Genomic DNA, 17,402 nt, shown 5'->3' on the forward strand with positions numbered 1-17,402 from the left:
GAACTCTTAAGGCATTGAAAAACTCACAAAAAAGGGTTGGTCAACAAACATGGTTGACTTTAAAAAAAGTCAAAACAGAATATACTTATCCTTAGACTTTGACCAAACCCTTTTGAGAGTAGATAGTACTCATCATTACCTCACCCCATCAAGCCAAAAACCAAAGGATTTGGACAAGATTTGGGCATTCTATACTCAAATTATATTTTACTTTCCTTGCCAATCTGCGCTCTTTATCTTCAACTGAAAGCTAGCATGATGGAAAGTGGTCAAAACTTCAAAGACGAGGGCATCTTCAAGGAAGCTCTTGTACATGATGAAGCAAATGTAAATTATGTAATATTATATGCCCAAGGAGCTATACAAGAAGAGACCAACATCAATGTTAATGAGGGAATGCATCAAGAGGCTAATTCACCATATGTCCTAATGTTTTGTAAATGCCTACAGTTGGTGGGGACATGAACATGAATACAATGATCTTATTCATGCAAAACATGTTTGATAGAAAAGACCAAAATTTTCAACACATGGTTGACAAGTCCAATGACTCGGTCAAGAAGAATCATTGTGGATTATCTAGCTTGGAATAAGAACTTGGCAAAGGCAACAAAACTTATGGTGAACCAATGTTGCATACATATGCACTAAACACATTTCAAGCCAACGGACCACAAGTTTGTAAGTCTTTGGTGGGTTCAACGCATGCAAATACATTGCATACTCTTCAAGCTAGCATGCATCATGGTGATAAAAGTCATGGACCTATGCTTGGAAGGGGGAACTCTCATCCATCTTTGACACATTGAAGTGGAACAAATGTGCCAGATATGTTTATGCTTGGTGCCTCTTCAATGCAAGGAAGGAGTTTGGACAAGGGTAAAAGTATGGATGTAAAGGAGAAGACTCAAGAAAGATTAATTGTGATGTATGGACTTGTGCATTCAAGTTTTCTAGAACCATCGAAATTGGAAGCTTTACTTGAGTACATGGTTTCTTCTCAGGTGGGTGGTTTATGGTTCAAAAGTGGAGAGCCATTTTCACAAGCTTTGTTTGCTTTTGATGGTGAAGGAGTCACTTGCACTGGACACAAGGATTGGATTCATAATTGGGATGCTTACTTTTATGCCTTTCCTTGTGGCAAGCTTGACAAAGTGAAGAAAGTGACTTCACATTTCACGAGAAAAGCTAGATCTTGGTACGTGAAGGAAATGCACAACTATGAGTGGGATTGGGAGAGTTTGGCCTATGAGGTTATGCAAAACTTTATGACTACTCGAGAGAAAATGAGTTTTAGACATAAATGCATGGCATCTCTACATGCGGAGTCCTTGTCTAGGTATGCCAAGAAGTATTGGTACCTTCCTTCTTCGAAAGGAAAAGGAAAGCTTGAATGCATTTGCGCAAAATCTAGACAAATAATTCATGCAAGTGGTCCAGTGCATTATGGAAGGTAACGAAGACATTGCTCTCAATAAGATCTTGGTGGGATTATTTTACATGCCTACCTCACATGCCTATCTTGTTATTGGTGGGATTATTTTACATGCCTACCTCACCTCTTAGTGGGCAATCTACAAGGAGTTCACTTCAGTCCAAGTCTCTCATTGGAGACCATTACTTCCATGAAGACTCTTCAAGTGAAGATGATGATGCCAATGGGGAATGCCAAGAGATTTCTATGTATGCATTTATGGGGCTAAAAATGAACCAGTGGATAACCACGAGGATGCAAGTGTACATGATGTAAATGAAGAACAATTTCATGGTTCTCTTTATGAGAATGATTATGGGAATAGTGATGCTTATGATGAGACTTTTCTCGATGAAGGGGATGACTATTATAGTAATCTTCATGATGGTGACTCTCAAGGTCTCAATGTGTATTATGATCATGAAAATGAGATAAGTGTTAAAGATCCATATGATGATAATGTGGAAGATAGTGGGGATGCGATAATTGTGATCCATATGAGGACATTTATGCAGAAGATGCTATGGGTTATAATGTCTATGAGGAAATCTATGGTGATGATATATATATATATATATATATATATATATATATATGTTAATGACTCATGGGAGGTTTATGATGGCGATTCATTGGATGGCCATGATACCTATGCCTCCAATGATGATGATTTAAGAGTATAGTTTTATAGAGAGAAAGTCAAGAAACTCTCTTTCTAAAAAAATTGTGTATATAGTAGTGGATTTTAGGACATGCAAACTCTATCCTGGGACTTAGGAAAAAAGTTGAGCTTAAAGAATTTGTGTGAATCTTTATTTGAGAATTAGTCTTTAGTATATTACTATGTACATGTGTATATAAGTTGGTTACTCATTTACACATGATTTGTTTCACATAAATTACTCTATTTATTTATTTTCTCTAAGAATAACTGTGAAGTCACTCGATGAATTGCCGGATAGATAGATTATCTGGATGCTAATGTTTCTCCACGGCGAGAAGGGCTCAAGTCCTTAATCTTACCGTAAAAGCTCTAGTTTTTTATTCATCTAGACTTCTTTAACCAATCCTTTATTAAACTACTTAGCAAAAATTATCTCCCATATGAATGGATCATTTTATACATGTGCACTTTTGTGTGAAAGCCTATAAAGGTGACACATAAGTTAATGCATGTGAATGCCATCTGAGAGGTATATCACATGAAGTCGTACGAGACCTTGACCCATCTCTGTCATGACATGGCTATGCTTCTACAATGATTGTTGTGAGGGACAAGAAGTGGGCACGGTAGTGCTGCCTTAGTGACTTGGACGTGATAGTCGTACATGATTCTTGACGTTGATTCCTTGAGTTTTCGTGCTTCTAGGAGTGGTGATGACTAGCATAAGTGGCTCCTTTGGATGGGTACACATGTGTTTGAGTCAGATGTGAGACTTGTGAGGGCTCCCCCAGTCCAGCACAATGGTTTGAGAGTGTTTGGACTCAGTGGTGCATACCTTCCCTGTCTTTGAGGATCACAATCATGGTGCGAGGAGATTCCTTGGTGGTGTTGCAGTGATCTATGATATCTTGTGGTGATGCTTTTGGGATGATTCTCAAACTCACAATATTTATTTAGATTTTTATACTAAACAATTAAAAGTATTGCTTCTCTTTTTATAGGAAATAAATATTTCAGTGGAGTACATATGTGAACTCTATATTCCATTGTGTGTGTATTAAAAAAGGAAATCTTGGTTATAGGTGTGTGAGTTTACATTGCCTCCATAAGCACATGGTGAAAGGCTAGACCCATGGGATCAGAAGGGGCTAGGCTAAACTTATAGAACTGGTCTAAATCGTAAAAGATCAAACACCAAACCCACTCCCAAGGCTCCCACCGTTCCTTAGATACGAATTTTCTCGTGGAATATTCTAGGTTTGGGTGGACCCCAGTACTTGAGGAGGCACGAGATTCTTAGAGAGAAGCTTCACGTAGTCGTCTCATCAGTTGGTGGACCTATTGACATACTTTTTCTTTAGGAGCACCATCTCACCAAGTAGGTCGCACATACAGATGCAGGAAGATTCTCCAAGGCAAAAGCCACACCTTCTAGTCCCATACCTAGGGTACAATGAACGTTGTAAAATGGCAATTGCTAGTCTTAATATTACAAGAGTAACTTGTTTAGGATGGAGAAATCATGTAGAGTCTAATCAGCTAAACTAGGATCATCTCAAGTAGGAGGACATGAAGACTTATTTTTATTGGAGGTTTTGCCCTCCAAGATATCAAGAGGATCAGATGAATAAATTCCTAGAGCTTTCTTAGGAGGAGAAAACTATTGAAAATTATGATCAAGGTTATGCAAATCTTGTTTTTTTTTCTCCATGCATGGATGAAGCAACCCTCCTTCATAGGTTCATCTGGAAGTTAAATGCTCCAATGGACACTCTAGTTAAAAACGCAAAGTTAACTTCAATATCAAAGGCGGTCAGAATGACCAAGGATTTTTCCAAGGAAGCCTCACAAAAAATCAAAGAATTTACCACCTATTGCTCACCTCTTGCTCGCTCTAAGAGATCTTCAACCCAAATAAATAATTATAATTTGCTAAAACTAAAGTGAAGCCAAGGATAAGGACGAATCCAAGGCCCAAAAAATATGGGACGAAGAAGAGAGGATTCTTATATTGTCATCAGAAGGATTAATGCAATAGCTTAGGAAAGATCGTAAATATTTTTGATGCCAGCAAATAGGGATATGATGAATGATTGCCCTAATTCCCTTGTTTGCTTATCCGACTTTGAGTGTTGCAGAAGGGCGTTACTAAAGACCCATAGTATTTATTCATAGTAACTAGGCACGCTTGCACCAGAATTGGGGAAATTCAAGAAGATAATTCCCAACTTAGTCAACTACATCTAAAGCTATTATAATTGCTGACCTAGAGGCAAAAGACAAGGGAAGAATCCATGTTGCTATTGTGAACATCAAGTTCAGAACCAATAGTTCTCCATCATTCAAGCACCAACAAGTTATAAAGATAAGGAATTTGAGCTTTTAATTTTATTATGGAAGCACTCATTATTTCATCTCGCCTAAATGTTGACATAAGTTAGAGCTTAACTAGAGACATGGTAAACCAATACAAGTTGAGCTGGCTAGTGGAAAGTTGTTTTTCACGCTGAAGGGAACAGTTCTATCTTAATTTCTCTAAAGACTCTATGATTTAAAGCTAATTCCCAGGTTTTTCCCAAGTTTCTAAGTTTGTAATCAAGTTTCATTTCTAGGTTTAGAAAGCACCCATAATTCGGGTCACTCAACCACCCGCTTTCCAGTGTTTACCCTCCAAAGGACCTATAGAGTTGGTGTGAACTCCTACACCCATAATTGGAATTCCCTTTTTCATTATGCATACCAATTAAGCAGAAAACAGAGCTCATATATGCACTCCATAGTAAACATTTCTTTTCAATATAAAATTTACTAGAAAGACTTTACTTAAAACTAAAAAATATGTCTAATACATCATCAAAAAAATACTTTAAATGTTTCATCATACACTGCAAAAATCACTACAAAATCCATCAATATCTTCGCACACCAAATCGTGCTCCTTAGAAGGTATGCACTACTGAGCCAGAACACTCCCAGACCACTATGCTAATCAGAGGAGCCCACAAGTCTCGCATTTGAATCCAATAGTCATACCAAAATCTAGGGAGCTGCTTCTAACAGCCATACCACTCCCAAGGTAAAATGCTCCAGGCAACCAGCCACATGAAACTGACATGCATGTCCAGTTCCTAGACCTGCCATGCCTAATACAATCAAAGCCCTCCCCAATGACCATTTTGGGAGTACCCATTTTTTATCGGTATGGGTCAAGGTCTCGAGCGATCATCTTCATAACCAAACTCACCACTCGAGCGACATCTGCACGATAAACCACACACCTGTGCGATACTTTCATAGGTGTCACAACAAACAATTTCACAATAAATACAAGGGCAAACAAGTAAAACATGATCAAACAGTCATGCATCACTTATGCATCCATGATTTGGTAAACCATCATAAGTCTGATGAGACTTCTAGAGTCCTCAAGTTGCAACTCCAATGCAAATCCTTCAATTGTAAAGCCCACGAACAATATCCAATTCTTCAAGATTACTTGAATTTATAGAGAGCCCTTATAATTTTTCTGGCTTCCTTACGAGTTGAGACTAAGGTCAATACTAGATTAAACCTTATAGTGGCTTTGCATCCCTTATTTCTAAAGTCATAACCATTGTTAGGTCTCCATAGGGGATTCTAAACTTCCAACATACTTTATAACTTAGGGCTTCAGGTCTGTGACAGCCACTTTGGAGTACTAGAGTTATGGCATAGTTATAGCACTAGCTCATATAGTCGGGTTCACACTATAGACTGAACACTTTGTATGTTATTGTAGGAGAGTACTTTCCCTTTATGTATGTACTCTTATCTTTTAGTTATATGGTTGTAGAGAAGAGAAGAAAAAATAAGAAAATTCAGCCATCCATCTCTGTCTTGCATCTTTCTAGATCAGCTAGATGCTTAGGTCTAACAACCTCTTTTTCTCTTTATATGGATTAAGCCTTTATCCTCAAGGTCTTCTTTGGTCAAATCTCTAGACTAAGGAGGAAAATTTATCTTATGAATTTGGTTCAAGGGTCTTGTTCTTTCTCTAAATTAGATTCAATTTATCATTTTCTTCCTTTGATTTGATTCAAGGTAATCTCCAAAAACGATTAACCTTTTAAACATAGTATCCTTTCTAGAGAGAGACACAATTTCTAGAGGACTCTTCTCTCCCTAAAACTATTTAACCATTTGTTCCGATAATTCTAAGGATTCTAATTCTAAGTACTTCCTAGATAAGAGTCATCCATCTCTATGCTATCAATTTAGTCTTAAGTTTGTGGAGTTGGACATTGCCCTATATACACCTTTATTAGTCTTAATTTTATGGAGTTGGACATTGCCCTATATACACCTTTATTAGTCTTAATTTTATGGAGTTGGACATTGCCCTATATACACCTTTATTTAGTCTTAAGTTTGTTAAGTTAGACATTGCCCTGTAAACATCTAATATCTTCTCTCTCTCTCTCTCTCTCTCTCTCTCTCTCTCTCTCTCTCTCTCTCTCTCTCTCTCTCTAGATCTAGCTTTTCTCTAACTAGATTTTAGCCCATTCAATTAGTTATTGGCTTACTAAAATTTTAGAGGTAATTCCCTAAAATTCCCTAAAATTTTAGAGCGTAATACAACTTAAGTTTGTTAAGTTAGACATTGCCCTATACACATCTAATATCTTCTCTCTCTCTCTCTCTCTCTCTCTCTCTCTAGATTGAGCTTTTCACTCACTAGATTTTAGCCCATTCAATTAGTTATTGGCTTACTAAAATTTTAGAGGGTAATTCCCTAAAATTCCTTCTAACTTCAAGGCTCAATTCACCATCTTGGTTTACTAAAAGAGATATCCTTATTTAGGCTTAATTACATCAAGTTGGTGCACACTTGTGTACATAAATGCTCATGTCATCTTCTTTCTTGAGATATTAATCTAGGCTTAACTTGCATCAATTTTTACACATAACTCCTACTCCTGAATATCTTAAATTAATTCTATTTTTATTTGAGCATTGATTACTAATCTCTCGTCTTCTCTCTCTACCTTTGCTAAGTTAGCTATCAAATAAATGAGATGACTCACCAATATCTTCTCTAATTCAAGGTTTAGGTTACTTATCTAGCTGGGGGCACTCTAAGGTTAATAGTATTTAGGTTGGAGGGTCAACAGAGTACATTGTTTATGCGATATGCACACCCTATCAACAATAGATTAAGGTTTTAACTTATGATAAATTATAAAATTCTACACCAAGGTCAATTTCACTAGCATAAAGAATAAGGTTTTTTATCAACTAACTTCTCATTAGAATATACATCCTAAGGTTCACATGTACGAAGGTATTATTTATTGAATTCTCTGTAATTTCTCTTTTAGAAAGAACTAAATATTCAAGGAAAAATGATTATTCTATAGGAAATTTATTCAATCCAAAGAATATTATTGATAATGACAAGTTATTAGCCAAACTTTGCATTTTTGACCAATTTAAAGCATAAATATATGAAATATGAGTTCAAGGCTTACCTTATATATGCAATTTTATGAATTCTTTGATGGTTGTGAGCTCCATAAGAGCTCACAAAGTAGGTGAGTTTTTCTCTAGGGATTGATGCCCTTCTTTGAATTTTCTCCACTCCCTTTTATTTAATAGGTCAAGCTTGCTATGGACCATTGGTCACTGTTGCACCTAGTAAATTGTGATTATGCTCTTGTCCCAATTACGTACCCTAACAGTGATGAGATCTAGCACCACCTAGCTGCACTCCTATTGAAAGTGATAAACTAACTGCTTCCCACAAGGTAAGCTATGAAGATTTAAGCCAAGAGCTTTGATACTAATACAATGAAGGGGACCTAGGGGTTGCACTCATTAACATGGAGTACATACATGTCCCACTCATCGTAGGGAGTAGCACCTAAACATGGAAAGACTGTCACGAATCAATCATGAAAGATTGGGCATAAGCTCCAAGAAAATGTAATAGACATATATCAAAAGATGATTAAAAGGTATAATGTCCACAGCCTAATATAGCCCAAGGCCCCCAAAAGTACACATGTGAATGACCCTAAGTCCCAAGTGCCTAAGCCCCATCCCCCATGTATGTGTGCATATCAAATCTACTTTATTACACATACACCTCCTCTTTGATATGTCCATTAAGAAAGGTTGACTTCGTGTCCAATATGTTACACTGGTGCATCACTAGCCACATTGCATGAGTAGCCAAATCTAGTACTGTGTGAATGGTTAGTTCTTATTTCCCACCCTAACTTGGCTAGAATAGAAATGCAATTATCATTGGGAACTTACTTGTAACATCTTCACATCGAGTCAAGCTCTAAAAAATCTTCTTCTATTTGGTTGCTTCTCTACTTCGCATACGCCTCCAATGTGTCACTCACCATGGTTGTTCTACTTCAACAAATGGTCACTCTTACTCTCAAGAAAGATGCATAATGCATAACCTAGTCACACTCTCTTAGGCTCTCTCAAGATTGTCCAATATAATAGTAAGAGTTCACTTATATACTTTGGCCTTACCACCCCCAAGACATAAAAAGTGGAGTTGTAGTGGACTAAAGGCCTCATAGTTGACTAGCCTTACAACTCTTGCGCACCAAATAATTAGATAAATCATGTACAATGTGTAATATTTATACATTAACCAATATTTTGTTAACATGCCCCCCTTTCTGTGTCAAGATCATGTCCTTGGAAATGTCAATGCAGAGAAGTAGAGCACTTTAAGATGACTACAACTTAGAGATGTCACTTGATTGGTTCCTTGTTTCTTCAAAAGAAAGGGGATGGGGTTGTTAATATGATTTCCACTAAGTCTACACATGGTAGGGCTTAAAATTCATGAGTTTTTATATTTAGGCCTTTTTTTATACTCACTATTTATGAATTTTCTCTCTTTTTTAATCTTCTGGCTTGTTATTCCCTTTTTTGAGAAATTTTGAATACCATAGATTAGAATGTCTCAATCACCAATATCCAAATCCATTAAAAGGTAAAACTATGGAGTTAGTCAAATAAAATTTAGTAATTGGGTGCGAGGAATAAGTACACAACCATCTAATTGAACTATGTGCTCCAATGCTACATTGATTGGAACCACGCATCACATGTGGGTAAGTTAAAGAAAAGGATGATTCAAGTTGTAACACCCTTGTACATTAACACTAGCTGAGATTCAAGTTGTAACACCCTTGTACATTAACACTAGCTGAGATTCAAGTTGTAACACCCTTGATGAGACTTTATGTACATTAACACCAGCTGAGATTCAAGTTGTAACACCCTTGCTGAGACTTTATGTACATTAACACCAGCTGAGATTCAAGTTGTCCTTGTGCCAACTGATTTAATTGCCATCATAGAAGCCTTGCACTTCTCCAATAGATTTTTGGGGTTAACCATTGTTGTTAATGTGTGACATGGATGATGTGTGGCCAATGCTACCTTCTTGGCATTGTTTGGCCTTTTCTTTGAGTTGGTTTGTTGACTGAGAGGATGTAGGGGTGGTGTTAGAAGCTAGAGTTAGATGTTTCCTTCATGATAATTTTGGGAAATTAGCAGGGGATCCAACGATGATAACTTGGCTAAGTTGAGGTTGCTTTATTTTGGGCTTGTGTGGCCTTTGTGGAACCGTTATGGGGGTTTGTAAGGGCATGCAACATCTTTTGGTAGCAAGATGAGAGTATTACTGATTTGTAGCAACATTTTTTTAGTAGCAAGATGAGATCATTACCCTCATAATATCTTTGTGCTTGTAGCAATAATTATAGTTGAAGTATGAGAGCAAGACTCCTCGTTTGAGAGTTAAGGAAAGTTTAGGGATACAAGATTGAAGGTGATTGTTTAGATTTCAATAATTGCATGTGTACCTCAAAGGGGTGATTTCAGAAGAAGGATCCTAGTCAAAGCTCATGACAGCCTTATTATTGGGGACATCTTGGATATGTAAAGATATTCATGGCAGTTAAGAGGATCTACTTTTGGGCTGGATTAAAAAAGGATGTATTAAATCATGTACGACAATGCCTTACATGTCAAAAGGTTAAAGCTAGAAGAGTGAACATTCTTGGAAAGTTGCATCCCCTTGAACATTCCGTAGATGAAATGAAAATACCTAATTTATTAATGGTATACCATCAGTAAGTGTAGGCAATGATTTTATATTTGTAGTGGTCTTGACAAGCTGACTAAAGTCGTACATCTGATTCCAGTAAAGAAGACCTTTACAACATTGGATATAGCCAAGATATTTCTACGTGAAATATTTCAACTTCATGGCTTGCCCCAAAGAATCATCAATGATCAGGATGCCAAATTCACCTCTAGACTTGGACATCCTTTTTTTGAGGTAGTTAGAACTTCATTTTATTTAAGCATAGCTTGCCCTAGAGGCAATCTGTGAGATGTTATAGAGAGATAATAGAAATAAACATTAGTGGGGGAAGTAGTGATGTAATGAATAAAGAAAAGGGAAATTAAAGAAATAGACCCCAAAAATGAGTTCAACGCATACCCTAGTGTAAATACCTAGCATAAAAGATTAAGGTTATCCCCAATAAAATAATTAGACCCACCTTAGGCAAGGAGTGTGCACATTAATCAATAAAACTCTCCTAAGGTTAAATGGCCTAAGGTTCCAAAACTGTGGTTTGGTGAAAAACCAAGGGTGGATTTGCTAGGTAGAAAGTTGAAAAACCATGGGTAGAAATCAAGAGTGGTAAGTAATATTTCAAAAGACATGAATATCTCTAATAGTTAACTTTAATACATACAGGCCCATGCAAATTTTTAAGACTTAATCTTACACTCCATGGGTAGAAACCAAGAGTGGTAAGTGGTAAGCGGTAAGTTGTTCTTCAAAAGTTGGATGTCATGCATATCTCTAAAAGTTAACTTTAGTGCACGCGAGCCCATGCAAATTGTTAAGCCTTAGTCTAGCACACTATAACACATAATTAACTAATGTAGCCACCATTTTAACTAGTTGAGAATCACCCAAACTCAACTATGAGGATCTAGCCCACCATTATCTATTTGAGCCCACACATTAAGCCCACAATGGAATGGAGGTTAACCAACCACTTGGCAGAAGGATAATTAGGCATGCATAAGGGCTAGTTGGCCTATAAAAATCTGCCCTCCTAAATCTGCTAGCAACATGTGTAGAGCAAGGGGAGGAGCATGCACATTAGAAAAGGAATAGACTAAGGGTACATTGGCAAAGGTTGATTTGTATGGTCATTTGTTAAAGTGAAGTCAAAGTTCAAAAAGGTAGCACATGGAAAGTGCAAGGAGGAACATGTAGTGGGAGTTTTTATGGACAAATGGATGGCACAAGGGTGCACATATCTTGTGAGTTGGGAGCTCCATGAGAGCTATAAAATGATGTACTTGGATCAACTCTATTTTGCAATGAGATTATGGTATTGTGAGTCTTAAACCTTGGTTATTGATTAGTATTAAGACTATTCTCTTTTACTATTGCTATCTCTCTACAATGAAGGCCATCATCATCTTCAACCTCCTTAGCCATGTGTTTTTTCAACATGTAGGGGCCATCTATGGCTAACAATATAAACACAACGTTTTTTCTTACACTTGTTTTTTTAATAGTGTGTGTAGAAGCATTCAAGCGTCATCACCTTTTCTCACATGGCCTTGGGTGAACATTCCAGTAGTTCAAGCATTTCCAATTGCAATAGCTCACACACGACAAAGACAATCTCTCTATCTACTGCAGCGTTCTCTCTCTCTTTCTATCTACTGCATGCACACACATGCAATTCACTTCGTATTCTCTATCTCTCTATAGAAATGTTTATCCCACTTTCTGGAGTTTGCGTTTGGCTTGCCTTCATTGCCCTCCAGCTAGGGAGGCTCAATGAAATAAAGTGGCTATGTCATGCAGTGCAGTATAAATAATAATAACAAAAGAATAAGAAGAAGAGCAAATTGTTCATAGCTTAATTACTGTGGGCTTGGGGAGCATCATCGAGGTTTAGCCATTAGCATTAGTAGAGTAGGCCGTTGAGGAGAAATAAGGGAGAGAAGACAAAAAGAAGAAAAAAATAACTGAGGGTTCCCTAGCAGCCAGCGTGAAGGTAAAGTTGGAAATTAAAAAAAAACAACTTTCTATTCACACTTACTTGACCCTAAGTTTTGGCCACTTGACCACTTGCCCAGTCAAGCCTACACCAGGTTTTCCTATTACCTCGTTCACTCTAGTTCCTTTCACTTAACCATAAAGGTGAAGCTTTTACACATGCTAACCTTGTTGAGGTGTGTTCACACGCCTTGATTATTTGTGCTTTGCTAGCCCTCGGTCATATGCGTAGCACGTTTTGGGCTTCTTTCACACATCCTTGGGGAATTCTATTGAGGTTGTTCACACGTTTATCATGTTGTGGGCTTGTTTCACACACTTGGGGATTTTCTAGCCTTTTTTGCTGAGTCAAATCATGTGGGCATGATCTCTAGGGTAGAGATGGCAGCAGCCGAGCACATCAAGCATCCACATGTGCCTATCTTCTTTCCTATATGTGGACACTCTAGTTTATTATTGTGATATTCTAGAGGATAGTGTGCATTTGATTAATGATGCATCCATTATCACACTTGGGATTAGTGTATCCATTAGCACACTTGAGGTTAGTGATACTCCACATACGAGTGACAGAGACACCTATAGGCATAGACCTGAGTTCCTAGTGTTACATGCATCAAGATATTCTTCTAGGATTTCTATTTGTGGAGATATCATTGATATGACTACTTCTTCTAGTATTCATAGCATTTCTGGCAGCGTTCGTGTGGATAGAGTTCATGTGTTTGAGAGTTACGGATAGCGCATGAGATTGTGGTGACATTTTAGAGGATAGTGTACATTTGATTAGTGATGCATCCATTAGCACACTCGAGATTAGTGTATCCATTAGCATACTTGAGGTTAGTGATACTCCACATGCAAGTGACAGAGACACCTATGAGCATAGACGTGAGTTCCTAGTGTTAGATGCATCAAGCTCTTCTTCTAGGATTTCTATTTGTGGAGATATCACTAAAAGGACCACTACTCCTAGTATTCATAGCATTCCTGGCAGTGTTCGGATAGAATTCATGTATTTGAGCAGTTAGGGACAGTGCATGAGATTGTGGGGTGATATTCTAGAGGATAGTGTGCATTTGATTAGTCATACATCCATTAGCACACTTCATTCAATGCACTCAATTTAATTCGAGAGGCACTCAATTTAATTTGAGAGGCATGCACCAGGTCATTCTTAGTCCTTCAGTGCTCGAGATTAGTGTATCCATTAGCACACTTGAGGTTAGTGATACTCCACATACGAGTGATAGAGACACCTATGAGCATAGACTTGAGTTCCTAGTGTTAGATGCGTCAGGCTATTCTTCTGGGATTTCTATTTCTCAAGATATTGTGACAGGACCACTACTCATAGTATTCATAGCATTTTCGATAGTGTTTGTGTGGATAGAGTTCATGTGTTTGTGCAGTTAGGGATAGTGCATGAGAGTAGTGATGATTTTCGTAGGATTATGTATATTGATCATATCCATAGTACGTCATATGACATAGATCTTGAGAGATTTGCATTTGATCTAGACGTCTCCTTAGATCCTATATTGTTGGAGATAGATTTGTCATGGGATGTAGGTCACATAGGGGATCATTGATGGAGATAGACCATATTTATGAGGATGACCTTGGAGACCTTGGGGATGCCATAGATGATGATTTAGGAGATGATACCATTTACCTTTCATGTGGGGATACCTCTTCATTTTTTAGTGATGACTATGATGACGCCGATGATCAGATTGTTATCTTGGATCATCATACACACATAGAGGGTTTTGCACATGGAGAGATGGTGCATGGTTTGGCTCATGCCCATATACCTATTGATGCAGTGGATCATGTCTTTAAGTTTTTGAGTGATGCTACATGGCATGACGGCATTGGTTCACTCTTACTATCTCATGATGCCAACCTTGAGATATGTTCTTTTGGCTAGGATAAGTGGGATATGTGTGTACTCCATGCTAATGACTTCAACCCCTAGATCCCCTTCATTGTAGTATGTAGATAAACTATTAGGTTTTGTGATGCTACCTGATTGAGACGATAAGGTATGCACACTCTAAAAGGAAAGATATGCACGCTTCAAGACAAGGGCTCTAAAAGGCCTTCTATGAGGAGCCAAAACAAACCCCTCGAGCTTCGTACTAGCAAATTGACTCTTATTATATGAGTATTGAGCTTTTTAAATGTAAATCTATATGTTTTCTTTTTTTACAAAGTAGGCACATGATCATAGCCCTTTATGTGGAAGACATCATTTTGATAGGGAACCATGAGAACAAGATCTTGCAAATGAAGGAGTCGTTGTGTTCAGAGTTTGAAATGACATACCTTGGACTTATGCATTTTATTTGGGGATGGAGGTTTGGTAGAAGCTAGATTATATCTTCAATTATTTTTAGAAGTATGTAGTATAAATTCTAAAGACATTTGATAGTCAACTGGTACCATTATGGAGGTTGATGCAAATTTGTATGGAGAAGGCACTTCTCCATACAAATTTGTATGGAGAAGGCACTTCACCAATGGAGAAGGCACTTCTCCATTGGTGGATGTGAAGGAGTACTTGAAGCTTATGGTGGGGAGTTTAATTTTCTTGTACAATACATGGCCAAACATGCCAAACATTAGCTTCGCACATGGTGTATCAAGCACATTCTCAAATTAGCCAAGGGAGAACCATTGGAAGGTAGGGATGTAGTATGGTTCTTGGGAGAGAGCTTCTAGAGTGACATATTCATCATTTTAGAGTCATATTGTGAGACATCTACCCGTTAGTAACTCTCTAAATCTATAGCGGAAGACTAATCTAGTCCAAGGGTAGAGTATCCTACTTGTAGCCTTATGTATCAATATATTGACATTCAGCTATCTAGGAGCTTTTGCATATAACTGAACTAGAATAACCCTTATGTAAGGCATAATTGTCACAAGTACAACCCATTGATGGCTTTGCGAGGCTCACATGATGGTCTAACTCCTCGATTATGAAGGCAAGCAATCATTCTACTATAATCCACTAAATCCTAATCCCTATTTTCCCCAAGTATTTATTTGTCAAAATAGGTTAGATATCAATTTGGAAAGCACCTATAAACTCGGGTCCACTCTGTCACCCACTTTCTAGTGTTTTATCCTTTATAGCTTAGACCATCTCCATAAGCTTAGCCTAGCCCCTTTTGATCCCATGGGTCTAGCATTTTGCCCTACCCACCATCGGGCCTATGGAGCTAGTGTTTACACACACAACTAAATATAGAGCACACATGCACTCCACTGGAAAAAAGTTTCTTTCCAATAAAAACACAAGTAATAACTTTAACTATTCAATACAAGGATCATTTTAATTCCTTGTTAAGGGTCATACAAGGCTCATTTTCTCTAATTAAATCATTATTAACCTTTTGCTCAATTCCAAGGGCCTTAATCGAAGGATCATTTTCTCTAATTAAATCATTACTAACCCTTTTGCTCAATCCGAGGGGCTAAACCTTAATCTAAGGATCATTTTCTCTAATTAAATCATTATTAACCTTTTTGCTCAATTCCAAGGGCTAAACCTTAATCTAAGGAATCCACCTATGTTCTATAACTTTTTCTCTCATTTTTTAGAGAGAGAAGTTATACCTAAGACTGATTTTAAGATAAAGGTTCACATAAATGATTTAAGATCAACTTTTTCCTAAGTCCTAGGATAGGGTTTGTATGTCCTAAAATCCACTACTAAAATATACACAATTTTTTATTTAGAAAGAGAGTTTCTCAACTTTAGGATGCTTTAATGTGCACATTTTGGTGCACATCTTGATTTAACCTTAATAAGAATCAAAATTGCCTTAGATGTCCTATACACTTCCCTTTGGGTGCTTGTTGCACCAATAGTTGGTGTTTAAGTTAGATTCATAACTGTGGTTGGTCTTAGAGGAGATGGTGTTAACCCATTCTTAGGGTTAACAAGAGCTACTGCCATTATCTTATATCAAGGAGTCAAGGTAGATACACCAAAAGGTTATACATTCAAGATATGAAGCAATGGTGTCCAAATCGACAACTTGGAGAGTACCTGTAATAGTCCGATGGAATACTTATGGTGATTTCCTCTTCAAGAGCATGTGGTAGTAAGTTAGGATGAAGTCCCAAGTCATGTACTTCATGGATATATTATGAGAGTAGTCATTGTAATAGCATTAGGCCTCTTATGAGTCTAAAGTGCTGGTCGGCCACAATTTAAGTGAGTGTGAACACTTATGGCCATGTATATAAGTGAACACTTATGGCCATGTATATAAGTGAGTGTGAACACTTATGGCCATGTATATAAGTGAGTGTGAACACTTATGGCCATGTATATAAGTGAATATCTCTCATAATACAAAGGACTCTCCCATTGTATAATAGAGTCTTGCTCCTACTAATCCTCTTGCTAATATCTCTCTAATCCATACTAATGAGTGTGTGTGAGTGAAGTGAGGTGAGAGGAGGGATGAGTACATGTAGTACAACGCAGCGGTGTGACAATGCTCATAGGAGGCACAGTGGAATTGCTTCTCAAGGAGTTGTAGAGCTTGGAGACCTCAAGGGTTACGAGCTCAACCACCATCGGAAAGATCCTCACGACAGTTGCGGTTCACCAGGTAATCTCTTGTCAGATGTGTTTCAAGGGGGGTTTGGGTGATCCATAACATTTTTGGCACTGCTGTCAGGAAATCATCCCTTGGTTTTTTCCATCATTTTCCTCTAATCTACGCATTACCCATTGCCCATTATCTTGATTAGTGGTTTACCATGAAAAATATGTGGTTTTGAATAGAGATTTGTGTGTGATTTTATGAGAAATAGCTCTTTTTTTTGTTTTGCAAAGAATATTTTTTTGCTTAAATCATTGTTTTTGTTGTTGTTAGTTTGGTTTTTAATGTTCCTAGGGATTGCACATAGAGTGTTTTAGGATTTGTTTGTTTCCATTACATCAAAAAATACAATAGAATGTAAATTTTGCTGATATTTAGCTCTCTTTAGAGTTAAACATAGAGCTAGAATCATTAATTTTTGTTTGATTAGTGTGTTTTCTGTTTGATTTGTATGCATTAAAGTGTTATCAAGTATTAGGAGTCGCTTGATCCTTTAAAAAATTTCATAAAAACTCATAAAAATCC

Source organism: Cibotium barometz, chromosome 49, assembly GCF_041138505.1.
Source record: "Cibotium barometz isolate CiBa-2024 chromosome 49, ASM4113850v1, whole genome shotgun sequence".
Lineage (NCBI taxonomy): Eukaryota > Viridiplantae > Streptophyta > Polypodiopsida > Cyatheales > Cibotiaceae > Cibotium > Cibotium barometz.